Here is a 15690-nt window from a genome sequence, read left to right as displayed (position 1 = left end):
TCAGTACCTGTATCACCAACCTGGACTCAGGCGTAGATGTAACATAGTAAATGCAAATCTGGGACACTCCAATTAGTATATGTTACGTTTCATATGTTATGTATTAATATGTTGATGTCCATCATCCACTTCGTATGATATTGTACAATTCGTACAATATGTTACGAATTTGCAAAACTTGTGAAATGTTACGAATTCCAATTTGTTGTGGCTAGCGTTAGCTAGGTGTCTAATGTTAGCTAGGGGTTAGGGTTAAGGTTAAGGTTAGGGTTAAGGTTAAAGTTAGGGATAGGAGTTAGGTTAAAGGGTTAAGGTTAGGGTTAGGGTTAGGGAAAGGGTTATATAACATGCTAAGTAGTTGCAAAGTAGTTAAAAATTAGTAAGTAGTTTCAAAAATGCTGTCCGTGATGAGATTCGAACACACAACCTTTGGGTTGCTAGACATCCACCCTACTTTCATTTTTGTCTTAAGTGTTAAGTGACCTTCTGTCTTACCTAACCATACCAAACCCAGCATACCATACTAATTTGAGTGTCCCGGATTTACATGTATTATGTTACGTTTAGTCGATGAGACCAGACTGAATTAATAAGCTTAGATGGACATGGAGGCCTGATCCTAGATCAGCACTCCCACTCTGAGTTGTTTTATGAATACGGGCCCAGGGTTGTCCTCATAGGGAGATGAACAACAGAAGGAAGGCTGGGACAGCGAGGACTAGGGAAAACAGTATGACTTCTGAATACTGGCACAGTGATAGGGACCCTTGAGAACTCTTTGGCACCAAACTTGCAACCCTCAGCAGTGCACTGGCATATTGTCATTAACTGAAAACCTGCCCCTTTCCCGCCTATATTCTTTGAAGTCAAGCTTGAGATCTATGACTGAAATGTGTTGGTCCAATATAGTAAAAAAAGAAAATGCGAATGTAGTTGCAAGAAATTATTGCAAAATAATGGGTGATTGTGGATATCAAATCTGTCTTTTTGATTTATCTGTAAAGAAAAGTATTGTATTATGATTATGCCAGGGATCCAAACATCTTTAAAATAACTTAGTCTACTGAAACTTAGACCCATAATGTAGTATGCTAACAAAATACAAAGGGAGATAACTGGGCGGCAGGTAGCCTAGCTGCTGAGGAACGCTCCACTTCGTTCTCTTATATGGAGGCGGAGCTGAGTTTTGATAACTGGGCGGCAGGAAGCCTAGCTGCTGAGGAACGCTCCACTTCGTTCTCTTATATGGAGGCGGAGCTGAGTTTTGATAACTGGGCGGCAGGAAGCCTAGCTGCTGAGGAACGCTCCACTTCGTTCTCTTATATGGAGGCGGAGCTGAGTTTTGATAACTGGGCGGCAGGAAGCCTAGCTGCTGAGGAACGCTCCACTTCGTTCTCTTATATGGAGGCGGAGCTGAGTTTTGATAACTGGGCGGCAGGTAGCCTAGCTGCTGAGGAACGCTCCACTTCGTTCTCTTATATGGAGGCGGAGCTGAGTTTTGATAACTGGGCGGCAGGAAGCCTAGCTGCTGAGGAACGCTCCACTTCGTTCTCTTATATGGAGGCGGAGCTGAGTTTTGATAACTGGGCGGCAGGAAGCCTAGCTGCTGAGGAACGCTCCACTTCGTTCTCTTATATGGAGGCGGAGCTGAGTTTTGATAACTAGACGCAGGAATTGCTAGTAACAACATTGAGTCACCATCAGTCGATTAATGTAAAAATGTAATTCTGAAAACGCTTACATGTACCTACCTATGTTTGTCCTGTACTGCTGCAATCCTTCCACAGGGTGCTGAAATATAAACTTGAAGTGAATATAACCACCGACCTTTTCTTTATTTGTGTTGCTCAACTCAGTGTGAATGTGCATGCGCCAATTGAGTCAGTGTTGTTGTTGCTAGCAAATCCAGAGTTGAGCAAGGCACTTACCCCTAATTGCTGCAGGGTTGCTGATGAATGGCCACCCCTGCCTGTGACCCCACTCTCTGAGGGTGTCTCAAGAAGAGTGGGATATGCAAAAAAATGTATTTCCAATTCACATACAGTATTAATACGTACATGTGTGAAATAGCACAAATATAAGCACCCACCAAATTATTATTATTACTGATAACACTAGAGAGGGATCTATTACTGTAAACAAGTGCATATTATAAACATGTTGGCATGCTCACTCAACCTGCACAGCTGAGGCAGTGAATATTACAGCACCTCAGAAGCATCTGGTCCACACATTAACATTCACTCCATCCACAGAGAAAGTGTTAGTGTGTGTGTGTGTTGTGTCTCTCTGTGTCTGTGTGTCTGTGTGTCTGTGTGTCTGTGTCTGTGTGTGTGTGTGTGTGTGTGTGTGTGTGTGTGTGTGTGTGTGTGTGTGTGTGTGTGTGTGTGTGTGTGTGTGTGTGTGTGTGTGTGTGTGTGTGAGACTGTGTGTGTGTGAGACTGTGTGTGTGTGAGACTGTGTGTGTTGTGTCTCTGTGTGATTGTGTGTGGTGTGTGGGTGTGTGTATGTGAGACTGTGTGTGTTGTGTCTCTGTGTGGTGTGTGTGTGTGTGTGTGTGTGTGTGTGAATGCTTGTCTTTTAAGTCCTTGTAAGCTGTAATATATTCATTAGATAGACCCACTTGATCTTATTTGTCTTTGATAATCACTTGAATTAAACAGACTGTGTTGGGTGTTTGCTTTGGGGACCCCTGCACTAGCAGCACTATGAATGGAGACATGGTCTTGTTGACCTGCATTGACTCAAGGTCTGTTTGGCTGAGTGGATTTTAGATGAACCTCCCTATTAAATCATGAGGCTTTTCTGGAGTAGATGGAGGAGACAGTGGAGGATATACTATGGCAGGAGCACATGTTGGCTAGCGTACATTCCAGGCACCATGAATTTAACATGAAAGCTACAGACAAGCACACTGGGATGTTGCCTTTCCTGTAGGGGATTCCAGTCTGCTACCTCTTGGATGCAGCCACTTTGTTCCTGCCTCCCCATTGGCCCAGGCATACAGTATATTTATGTAAATGGTAGAGGGGCTCCTTAGCTGTAAAAATGAGTGTACTCAGAGGAGAGGGTGTCAGGGGACCTCTGGAGCAGGAAATATGGGGTGGTGGGCGGGGGGTTAAAAGAAACAAACAAATGTGCCATCATGATAATGTATAACACTTTACAATTCAAAAGTGCATGCATTAAATCATTACGCTGGATTATTTTAATAAAACTGTATTCGTTTTGAATAATGGGGCGAGTGGGGTTTTGTGCTGTCAGATTTAAATGCAGTGCTTTCTCACAGGGCTTTCTCTGAGATATGGGCCTGTGAGTTGAGCTTGGCATGAATGTGGGGAACACACATGAGCAAATGTGTTCCAAGCGATGGCTAGAAAAAAGGTCAGCAACAACCTACACTATGAAGTCCTTTGTTTGCATTGATCATCATGATTATTTCAGTTATATGTGTGTTGGAAGCTATACTGATGTGTGTTTGGGTGCATGTCATGTGTTGGTTGATGAGAGTCTCCTCTCTCAATAGCAGATTCAGGATGGGTATGAAAACATTTCCACCTGCGGTGGTTTCTTCTATCAGCTGTCCCTATTGGCACTGAAATATAGCTGATGGTGTAGAGAGACACAGAAAACATGCAGACTTATCCAAGTGCCATGTTATGGCTGAAGCTTTGACTGGTCTTGCTGCAAAGGTTTATGACATCGGATTCTGTAGCATCTCCTCCATGCTTTTGGAGCCTTTCTCCTCTCTGAAGACATGGTGGAACTGATGAGAAACTGATCTATGATTAAAAGACGGAGCCAGAGGAATTAACATTGTCTCCCCTCTGCAAATTCAACACATTCTGTATTCCATAGAAATATGATATTCCAGAAAGCTTGTCAAGCATTCTGATTATCACTATGCAATCACACAGATGCAAATGATATTAAATATTCATCCATCTAGTTCCTTGATGTCACGACTTCCGCCGAAGTTGGTGCCTCTCCTTGTTCGGGCGGCGTTCGGCGGTCGACGTCACCGGCTTTCTAGCTGCCACCGGTCTACGTTTCTTTTTCTATGTTGTTTTGTCTTGATTGTACACACCTGGTTTCCATTACGTTATAATTTACTCCTTATTTAACCCTCTGGTTCCCACATGGTTTTGTGTGTGTTTGTCCGTTGTGAAGTGGTCAGTATTTCTGTGAGTGTGGTGTGTTTCCCAGTGTGGAATATATGTTTGGTTTATTTTCGAGTAAAGTTACGTTTTTACTCAGTTCTGTGTCCTGCGCCTGACTTCGTCCAACCCGCTACACACTGACACTTGAGGAATAATGGTGATGGAAAAATCTTGGAAGCTGTTTTCTATTTTTTTATGATTATTTTAACAAAGCTAAAAAACTGTGCTGGAAATGAGAACATCTGCATGCAAAAAGAAAAAGCTATGTTTGATGGATAAAGGATGATAACCGTAGAGGTGCGTCTCTCATACATTTAGTAAAACCATTTCTCTATTTCTCTCCCTCTCGTCTCAGACTCCATCTAAAGAGATTGACACACTAATAAACTGATGTTAATTAGACATACTTTGATATTCTCCATCCTGCTCCCCTCCATTTTACCATTCTGGATCTGGTGGCTTATTAAATCATTTGCTGCTCTTGGGTGATCTCCTTTTGAAACTCGGCCTGACCCTCCGGGCACAATTTATTTTTTATTTCCAAAATTATTTTTACCAGCAAATTTTGCATTAGTTCAAGAGAATTATAAATCATTATTACACAGGCAGACACTTCAAACATTTTGTTTAAAAGCTTTCTGCTCGATGAGGCTTCAAAGGAGATGTTGGGACTGATGACTGTTACACTGGCATGCATCCATTCATTAACACACTGAAGTTGGTATGATAATATTGCGAACATGCCCCATTAACTACAAGACAGTGTGATTGTATTAAAAACCTTTGTTACAACCAGGAGAAGGTGCCCTATAAGGATTATATCAGGAAATGCCAAAGCCTCACACAGAGCAGCAGCAGCACAAGCGATCAACAGGGAATATGTGTGTAGCCTAGCCTGCTGTCTGATCAGTGAACTTCATGAAGGTATTTTAATAGGCCTAATTGGCTTCTAGCTACAAATCATTACTGAGATAATACCATGAAGGTAACACTTGATTACAGGCTATTACTTGTGATTGTCTGTTCACCCATATACAATTGGCATGCTCTTGATGCTGGCATATGTTTTATATCAGTAAAAGTGAAAATGTACTTTCAAGCAGAAAATAAATTATTTACAAGACGCACATCAGACTGAGTTTACACAGGAACACAGGATTCACTCTGATTTTCTCAAGGGTAACACTTAACTTCTGCTGGTCTTGACACTGTGGGTTATTGAAGGATCCTGATTTGAAAGCAAGGGAAAGCTGAATGTCTCACTGAAAAGATATTCAGACTTCCTTTTGTTTTATTCAAATCTAAAACAACCTAATTGCATTATTTGTTGTGATTTTTATTCTAAATGCAGGTGCAAAAATCATGAGAAGCACACTGACTATAAAAAGAGCTTAATTAAGAATTCCCATTTAGTAACTGATGTTAAAGCCTTGGCGTTGGTAGGATAGGTATGTTTTCATTCTCCTCCCTTAATTAGATATCACATATTCTACAAAAGATGTATACCTTGGAGGCAGAGCCCCAGCCTTGATCAGTGTAATTGTGTGACTCTGGAGTTGTGAATAAAGACTTTGTAAGCACCCATGGCACAGCCAGTGGCACAAAAACACTGGTCCCAACATCAATTAGGATGGTTCCATTAGCATGGCTTTGTTTCCCAGTCCCATTGAGCCGCAGATCAAAATACAGTCAGGCAGTTTAATTACCCTCCACCCAGGGGTGGCCAAGCCTTTTGATTCGCCCTGCTTCTTTCATTCTAATATGTCACATTGTAGTAAGCCGGCCTATCTTTATACAGGAAGAGCTCAGAGAGAATGTCCAGAAAATTTGCCGTAGTGGTAATGTCCCGAGTGCAATTACAATTAATTTAGATGTGCAGGCTGTACTAAAAACACACAATTCATTCCAACATCCAATATGTGATAATTTCTATGATGGTAAAAAAAAATCCATAATTTAAGATATTAGTCCAAGTAGCCCATCAATCCACATAGAGTACTAATAACCAGTTGGTAAAAGTAATTGTTTTTTAAATGTGAGGAGCCATTAGATAAAGTTCTCCATTAACAACCTATTGGCGAGAGTGTGTGAGCACAGACATAGCCCTGGACGGATGGACTCGATGAAGGGAAAACTAGTTAGAAGTTCATCTTTAATCGGGCATTGCACTTAGTCTTAGGGGGTTCTGACCACTTACAGTATGTACCCGATCAAGAGTGATCATATATTACCATTGACAGTGTGGTGAAATGTACTATAAAGTATTAACAATAATAATAACATCTGCCGTGTCAGCTAAAAAGGGGTCTGGAAAAATGTCCCACTGTATAATAAATGTTGAGAGTAGGGCTTCACATTTTACAGGGTTATGGGCGTTCTTAAATTATATTGTTCAGCTGCAGCGTGTTTTGGATATGTAATTGAAGGTAGACAAGGACGTAAAAGAAGAATTTTAGATTATAATGAAAAATATTAATGTATCAGTTTATTGGTTTTGCTGTTCAGTGCATTTCATTTGAAGAGCTAGCAGCTACAGTATCTCCATTGTGGTTTTGTGCTGAATAGACATAAAGGCATCTGTAGATCTAAAAATTATTCTGACTCTTTATATAAAAATGACGCAGCTGTGGAGAAAATACTTGAATAAAATGTTGCAATTATTTTTTTACTTTAATTCAGAGGATAAACGAAATAGAAGCTCTGAATATCTAAGGTGTCAGTACTTTTTAAAACTCATTCTCGCTTCTGGAATACTTTCTGCTAAACCAAACACTGCAATCTGTTTGGTATTAAGACTCTGTTTTTCACGTAGTCTACTAAATTGTAATGCCATTTTGCCAGAGCTTTTTCTTTTCAGTCCCACTGCAGAGAGAGGATGTAATGGTGTGTGGTTGAAATATTCCTCCATTGGAACTGTTGTTATCATCAGGGTTTATTCAGATCCACTCTCCCTGTCCCAGGCCAGGCACAGACATAGCAAAGCTATCATTACAGCTGAACCTTCACAAGGCAGGACTTGGAGTGATTGAGGAGGATTTGACTTGCATATTTCACCAAGTCCACAATGACGTCATTCACTGGCCATACAGTATTATCTTTGGAGGACTATCACGTTTGACTTATTGCATTTGTAAAAAGGAATGTTAAAAAAAATATGTTTCAATTGATCAATAGTCAGCTCTTATTATTAGTACAAACAATAACACTTTATGTAGTGTCAGAAAAAAACAATACTTCATCACCTCAGTCTTTTAACGCATTGTCAACATTTCTGTGTACCTCTAGCTGTCCAATACTTCCCAGGAAAATACTCATTTCCCTTTGACAAAACAGTAAAGCTGAATGGCTACAATCTCAGCTCATGAAAAGGCTGTACAGTAGACTCCTTTCAAATCAAGCCAGCTTGCAACTGGTCTTATTTTGCTATTGAGTTGATTTTTGCATTCCCCTTAAAATAACCCTCTTAAGGTTTTATGATGGCTCTTTATTATTGCGGCTTTAAGCTGCCTGGTCAAATAAGGAAACAATTACAGGATGTTGGCTTGGATATTGGTTCAATTTGCCAAATAGATTTATCTTCATTCTCATTGCAGATGAAAACATTCAGAGATTTTTGCCAGTTTATTAATCAGAAACATACCATACAACAATTTCAATATTATAAAGGGTATAATTATAATTTGGTTTCATTTTTCAAATGACTGTCAGCCAGGCCTGGAAACAATTAGGTCCATTATCTAGATATTTCTTTGTTTCTCACTTAATTAAATCTCAAATGTAAAACTGAATAGCAGAGAAACAGAGAGCAGTAGACTTTTTCTTTCATATTCTATAACCACGGATTTGATCAATAAAATATTTTCCATGTCTGGTATGGAGGAGAAAATCATATGTTTTCTAATCTGTGGTAAGGCTATCAAAAGGCCTAGAAGACAAAAATCAACCTAGAAGACATACATTGTCTATTCATTGAGAAAATATATTCCCTTTCTGTACGTTACATTTCTTTTTCACCCATACATTTGCATGAAGATGAGTAAAGTATAGTAGCTAAACTATTTGAAGTTTGTCGTCACTGGCATTGATCAGAGAGGTCTCACCTACAGTACATGACTTGCCAAAGGAGGTACGAACTATTAGAACTAAATGACTAGGATAAGTCTTTAAGCTTCAGGCAGGAGAGTCTTAAAAACAATCTCTGTGCCTGTGAACTCCTGAGCCAGGATCTGATTTAAAAAGAGATGAATTTACATGGCTGTGGCATGTTGCCATGCTGCCATTGCTTTCAGTGAGAGAGGGTGATGGAGGGATTTGTCTAATAACTGTTATTGAGAATTTTAACTAATGCCTCTGCAAAAGTGATTTATTTTGGATAAAAAAGGAATGGTGATGTAAAATATATGTCATTTACGGTTAGATACTAATGATGAAAAACAAGATGAGATAGTATTTCAGTAGGATACGCTTGGTATTAGTTACAGATAGTCTGTGGACCAAAGACCAAAAATATATATCCAAGAGATGCACCAAAATGTGAAATGGTGACATTTTACATTGGGTAAAAGTAGAGAGTTAGAGCTCGAAAATTGTATATCATACACTACAGTTGAGGAACAATGGGAAAGTAATTCTGCTTTGAAAGTTGATAAACTTGGAAAATCACTTTTGAGAAAATGGCTCTTGAATATTTTGGTACACATAATGGAGCGCTTTTCTTTGTCTACACCCATTCAGCATCGTCCTACTGAAATGCTTACTTGCATAGTGGAGTCTTTTGTTTAGACATGTAGCTATCCAGCTAGCTATACAATTAACCATAATCCCAACTCATAACGTTACTGCCCTGCATGAATCTGCAGATAGCTAACCAACCTGGATCAATGTTAGCTAGCTAACATTAGGCTATAACTAGCTATGCAAATGGGCCTGAGATACAAATAGTATTACTCCACAGATCATACATGTAACGTTAGATAGAGAGCCAGCCAGCTAGCTTTAGCTAGCTAGCTAACAGTGCACTTTAACTTGAAATGAAAATGACAAAATTAGAAACGTGTAATATCTGAAAATGTAGCTAGCTAGACTATCTTACCCATATACATGGATGGACGCTTCTCCTTCTCTGTCACAGATGCCATGAATGGTTGCCCTTAGTTTGAAGATGTAATCCGGAGACAGGTATTTTATACAACAGCCTTCAGTGTGTTCTCTTTTTGACTCCGTCTGCATATTTGCAATCAAACGGCAGAATTTTCTCCATCTCCTCAGGCCCTGTACTTCACAACTGTCATTTACTTCACGACTGTCATTTACTTCACAACTGTTATTTACTTCACCATTGTCATTTATTTTGACAAACAAATACAGAACAGAACACATGTCACACTTTACGTTTGGTTAACATTTTAAGTTTGCTTTTACATTGTGGCATAGGTCCTATTGTTTGGCATACTGTAGGTCAATGTCACCCTAGATTTAGAAGTGTGTGGTATTTCTTTGGAACCTTTAACAAAGAATGTATATTTTTGCAATTTTCTTCTCCAAAATGCATAATCTATCTTACAAGTGAACAAACAGAAACTCCTGCAAGGGAAGAGAAAGCGCAGAGATATTCTATTATTCCACACACTCCCTCTAGAGTGTATTGTCACTTACATTTGGCTTTCATTGTGTGCTTGCCCCAGGCTCCAGCCTGTACGGGAGCCAACAGTGATTTGGTTTATAGAGATCATATGGCAAGGAACCGAGCCTTGCAGAAGCAGATTTGATGTATTTCCTATGATTTGAGCCTGGGTTTATTCTTTCCCGTTGTGGAACAGACACCCCTACAGCACATGCACTGGGCCGAGGATGAGCGATGGAGCTGGCCAATTAAACTACAATATACGCACTGTTTTCACACGTCTCGGGTTGCATTTCCTATCAGGAGGAACGGGGGCTCTGAAAAGGATCCAAATGTGGGCAGGAAACCACACAGAGTGAAGGTTGCCTTTGTTATTAACAATTAATGTAACCGGCCTCGACTGGGATCAGCTGCAGGGAAAGGGAGGGCTCTATCAGGATCCCTGGCATGAAAAAGAGAAGACGACTGAGGAAGAAGTTTAGTCGACAGCAAGATCGCAGACACAGTGTAACAGCAATACAGCCTAAAAGCTTTTCTATTTCAGAGGGTGCTTGGAGTGAATGAGAAGAGCTCCTTATTTTTTAAAAATAAAGTCTTTGTGGCCAAGCTAGATCAGATCACACAGGACTGTATGCTGGTCATGCCCCCTCTCATCCCCCTTCTCCCATATGCAGTGCCACTCTTCATTAATGTGACCAAAATGTCATCAACTAGTTTAATACCCCTTAATATCACTGTATCATTTACATTCCCTAGCATACTGGAAATGAGTCCCAGCTGGGGAGTTTGAAACCCAAAGAGAGAGAGAGAGACAGAGACAGAGACAGAGACAGAGACAGAAACAGAGACAGAAACCGAGACAGAAACAGTGAGAGAGAGAGAGAGAGAGAGAGAGAGAGAAGAGGGGTGGAGGGGAGGGGATTGACAGGCTATTTAGATGTGCTACTTCACTTTGCATTAGAGTGTACAATATCAGTCATGGGGAGCTAAAGTGAGGCCAGATTTCAGGCGGTGCTGGTCAGGCCTGGAGCGACGGATCACTTACCTCAGGAAATCAAAGTCAATGGCAGAGGATTTGACCTGGAGTGGAGCCCAGCTCCCCGGCAGAAAAAAGTGTGAAACCTGGAGAAAAGAAAGAGAGATTCATTGAGAAAATCCATTACTGCTTGAGAAGCCAACAAGCATGGACGGAGATGTCTTGTTAAATCGGTTGCTTGATAAAGCAGGTCTTTGGCTTGGTGAGATCGCTCAGAGTCAGCGCCTCCGACCGGGGACATCAGACAGAGAGACGACCTTATTGATACAGGAAGATGTTTAGAGAGTCACCACTGGCTATACAGACCAGAACATCTTCTATGTGTATCATGTAGAGAAAAAGTAAAGGGTAGAAACCTGCTGCCAGTGTTTCAGTGTTTCTGACTCCCTGCAGGCTTCTAGTCTTCAGCCTCCAACCAGAACACCATGCTGCCTACCCTATGATCCCACTTCAGTCAGACACTCAATCCTTGGCTGCTTTACCTCTGGGTTTTGCTCACTGTTTAAATCTTTGCCCTGGGTAGTGAAAAATAAGTTACATTTGACATTAAATGTTGTTTCTTAAAGTGACTTTCGCAGGTTATTTTCTTAAAAATGTAAGTATTTCAGCCCCTTTTACAATCCAGTCAAGTACAGGTGTATCTACAAATAGCTAGGGTAACAGAATAACCTTAAAGCTAGAATCCTAAGTTGCTACATCAATTTTTTTTACTTATAAATGAATAATATATACCCCTTTATTCTTGAAGAATATAACTTAGAAAGGCCTCATGAGCTTAGTTAACTGTCTTACCCCATCTGAAGCAAAATATACGCTTTTTTTACTCCAATGTTTGTAAAAACTCTGTAGCCTCAAAACATGTCTTCAGAAATGAAAGGGAACGGAGCTCGTGTTCATGGCCGCGCGCGTGACTAAACCAAAGGCTTGGGCCATCTGCTTAGAGTGCTTTTATTCGCTCCCCTTTCACAATAGAAGCCTGAAACAACTTCTAAAGACTGTTGACATCTAGTGGAAGCCTTAGGAAGTGCAATCTGACTAAATTTACACTGTATATTGGATAGGCAATCACTTGAAAAACTACAAACCTCAGATTTCCCACTTCCTGGTTGGATTTTTCTCAGGTTTTCGCCTGCCATATGAGTTCTGTTATACTCACAGACATCGTTCAAACAGTTTTAGAAACGTCAGAGTGTTTTCTATCCAAATCTACTAATAATATGCATATCTTAGCTTCTGGGCCTGAGTAGCAGGCAGTTTACGCTGGGCATGCCTTTCATCAGAACGTGAAAATACTGCCCCCCAGCCCAAAGAAGTTAGCCTCTCTGGGATATGTGGGACGATAAAGTTAGTCTTTATGTCCAAATAGCTCCATTTTGTTTGCGCGTTCACTTGAGTAATCCAAATGCAGTAAGTTCAGACAAAAAGTCAAAAAAGTTATATTACAGTTCGTAGAAACATGTCAAACGATGTATAGAAACAGTCTTTAGGATGTTTTTATCATAAATCTTCCATAATATTCCAAATGGACGATTCCTTTGTCTTCAGAAATTAAAAGGAACACACCTAACTCTCATGGGAGCGTGCGCGATTGAGCTCATGTTATTTTCTCAGTCATCTAACTCCATATGCTCTTATTCTCTCCCCATTCACAGTAGAAGCATGAAACAACGTTCTAAAGACTGTTGACATCTAGTGGAAGCCTTAGGAAGTGCAAAATGACCCCACAGACACTGTATATTGGATAGGGAATCACTTGAAAAACTACAAACCTCAGATTTCCACACTTCCTGGTTGGATTTTTTCTCAGGTTTTTGCCTGCCATATGAGTTCTGTTATACTCACAGACATCATTCAAACAGTACTAATAATCTGCATATCCTACCTTCTGGGCCTGAGTAGCAGGCAGTTTACTACGGCCAAGCTTTTCATCCGGACGTCAAAATACTGCCCCCTACCCAAGAGAGGTAAAGCACCAGCTGTCAGAGCAGCTCACAGATCACTGCACATGTACATAGCCCATCTGTAAACAGCCCATCTATCTACCTACCTCATCCCCATACTGAATTTATTTATTTATCTTGCTCCTTTGCACCCCAGTATCTCTACTTGCACATTCATCTTCTGCACATCTACCATTCCAGTGTTTAATTGCTATATTGTAATTACTTCGCCACCATGGCATATTTATTGCCTTAACTTACCTCATTTGCACTCACTGTATATAGACTTTTTGTTTTCTTTTGTTCTACTGTATTATTGACTGTATGTTTTGTTTATTCCATGTGTAACTGTGTTGTATGTGTCGAATTGCTACGCTTTATCTTAGCCAGGTTGCAGTTGCAAATGAGAACTTGTTCTCAACTAGCCTACCTGTTAAATAAAGGTGAAATAAATAAATACATTTTTTTTTAAGTATCCCAGTGGCAGAAATCTGGATATAATGACAAGATGCACATTCATGCCTTCACCCTAACAATGGGAGTCATTGGGAAGGCAGACAACAGGCTTAGGTCCAAATTAAGCCCATAGAAATGCATGGGACAGATTTTGGCAAGAGTGAAACCTCTCGCTTTGCCTCTTCCTCTCTGAGTAGAGTCACCGCCTGCTTTGGCAAAATGGCTGCGAATTGTACACCGCTGAAGTTGGTCTCCACCACCTAGCTCACGCAGCAAAGCTGCTCAATTAACAAAGGAATGTTTGGTGGGAAAGAGGGGCCGAGCATTGAGAGTTATACAGTACTGATTATCGCCATCTAAATTGGAGGTGTGAATTGCAGGCTATTAGCCTACCAAGTGCCATGTGCTCAGGTGCTAAAAGCCAAAGTTGATACATGTGCATCCAGGTGAGTCAACTTATTTATAAAGAAACTGTATTACATTAAATAAAACATTGAAAAATGTTGAGACTACAGGAAATAGCTTGCCTGCTATGTTAAACAACTGCAGTAATGGTTGCTTTGGTTGTCAACAGCCTTGTGGCTATTGTAGTCTTTTGACCTTAGAAAAACAGGGACCTCTGAAGTAGTCCCAGGTGAGGCAGGCAGCATGCGGGGGGGGGGGGGGGGGGGGGGGGGGGGACGACTCCGCAGGCACCTTACCTAGTCAGTCTGGAACACAACTATTATTTCCTCGGTTGATCCACAATCAAAACAACGGAGTGTTCGTCTGTCTGTCCAGCCACTGATGGCTCCACAGTGATGGCTTTAGTTCTAACCCCCTTCCTCCAATCTGATCTTCTGTTCCCACAAAACTTCATGCCACCCTCTCTTAGAGGATTTGAAAGACTTTTCAGTGCACAATATTCAATTGCTTAAAGGCTGCAATCTGTTTGAGGCAAGCAGTGCTCAGTTGAAAGATGCTCTGAGCATAAACCGATTTGAATCGTATGATGGGGAATTTTCTATGCATCACTGAATACATTGAGATCTGTTGACTGTACGGCTGTGTTTGTTTGTCATTATCTAAGTTTGCATTGACCTCAGTGGAGGCTGCTGAGGGGAGGATGGCTCATAATAATAGCTGGAACGGAGCAAATGGAATGGCATGTATTTGATACCATTCCACTAATTCCGCTCCAGCCATTACCACGAGCCCGTCCTCCCCAATTAAGATTCCACCAACCTCCTGTGATTGACCTTCAGTATGTTTACCTTCTATGAGTGTTTGTGGTTTTGAGAGATGTGTTTTGGCACTGTCTCCATTGGGCCAAGGTGAGAAGCATCAGGTACGTTCCACCTGCTGTACGACCATTGACCCCTTAATCGTCTTGGCTATCCTAAGCTGCTGCATCCCCCATTAGATTTGTTTTTAATGCGCTGTGATTTTTCCTCCCTCCAAAGCTGCTCTTTTTATCTTCTTCCTGCTGTGTGGATGAAACCCCAATGTAGCCAAGGCAAGCCTCAAATCCCTCATATCCGGACAAGTTGGCAAATACAGCTCAATCAGCCACTGCAAAAAAAACAGTTTACCTCTGCTGAATTTAAACTAAGGCAAAATGTTGTTTGTAGACAAACCATTAGAGGGATTTTTTGCTTCTGATTACTTTTACTGCTATTTTTTTTAGCTTTGAAATCAATTAGTTATTTTCTTATATGGTTATTTCTCCCTCAGAGGATCTGACTTCTTTCAGATGTTGTGTTGTGTTGTCGTTCTGCGATTTTCAAGGTCCTTACACCTGATTTATATAAATGTAATCATATGCATCTTTGATTCTGTTTTTGGTCTGCTGATATGATCACTATTGATAATGAAATAATGACTGTAATGAGATATACCACATCTGAATCAACAGCGTGACATAGACCTGAATGTAGAATATGATCAGCTGAATTCACTTACCGCAGTCAACTTCCTTTCAAGTTACAAAATTATTCCCCCCCCAAAGTTATTGTCATTAATCTTACTGGAAAATGTGCAACAAATGAGAACCTGTTTCACCATATACACCAGGGATCATCAACTAGATTCAGCCGCGGGCCGATTTTTCTTGAGCGGATGGTCGTGGGCCGGAACATAATTATAAATAACTGGTGGGCCGCCAGTTGGAGAACCCTGATATACACCATTAAAGGCTATACAAAGACAACTGTCTGAAGGGAGGCTTTATGTGATTTATGTTGTACCACATTATGTGATGGTATATCGTTTATACTATATATAGTACCATAAAATAAAATATTGAAATGTATATTCTAGGAATCTGAAACGCTACAACATTAACAGTTATCCCTCTTACCCCCTCTCTCTCTCTCTCTCTCACTCCCCCTCCTCTTTTTCTCTCTCTCTCTCTCTCACTCATTCAATTTTCCTTTGTATCTCTCTCTCCCTCCAACACTCTTGCGTACACACTTGTATTTCACCTCCCTCTCTTTC

Source organism: Salmo trutta, chromosome 29 (assembly GCF_901001165.1).
Source record: "Salmo trutta chromosome 29, fSalTru1.1, whole genome shotgun sequence".
NCBI lineage: Eukaryota > Metazoa > Chordata > Actinopteri > Salmoniformes > Salmonidae > Salmo > Salmo trutta.
Note: the sequence above shows the minus strand (reverse complement) of the source record.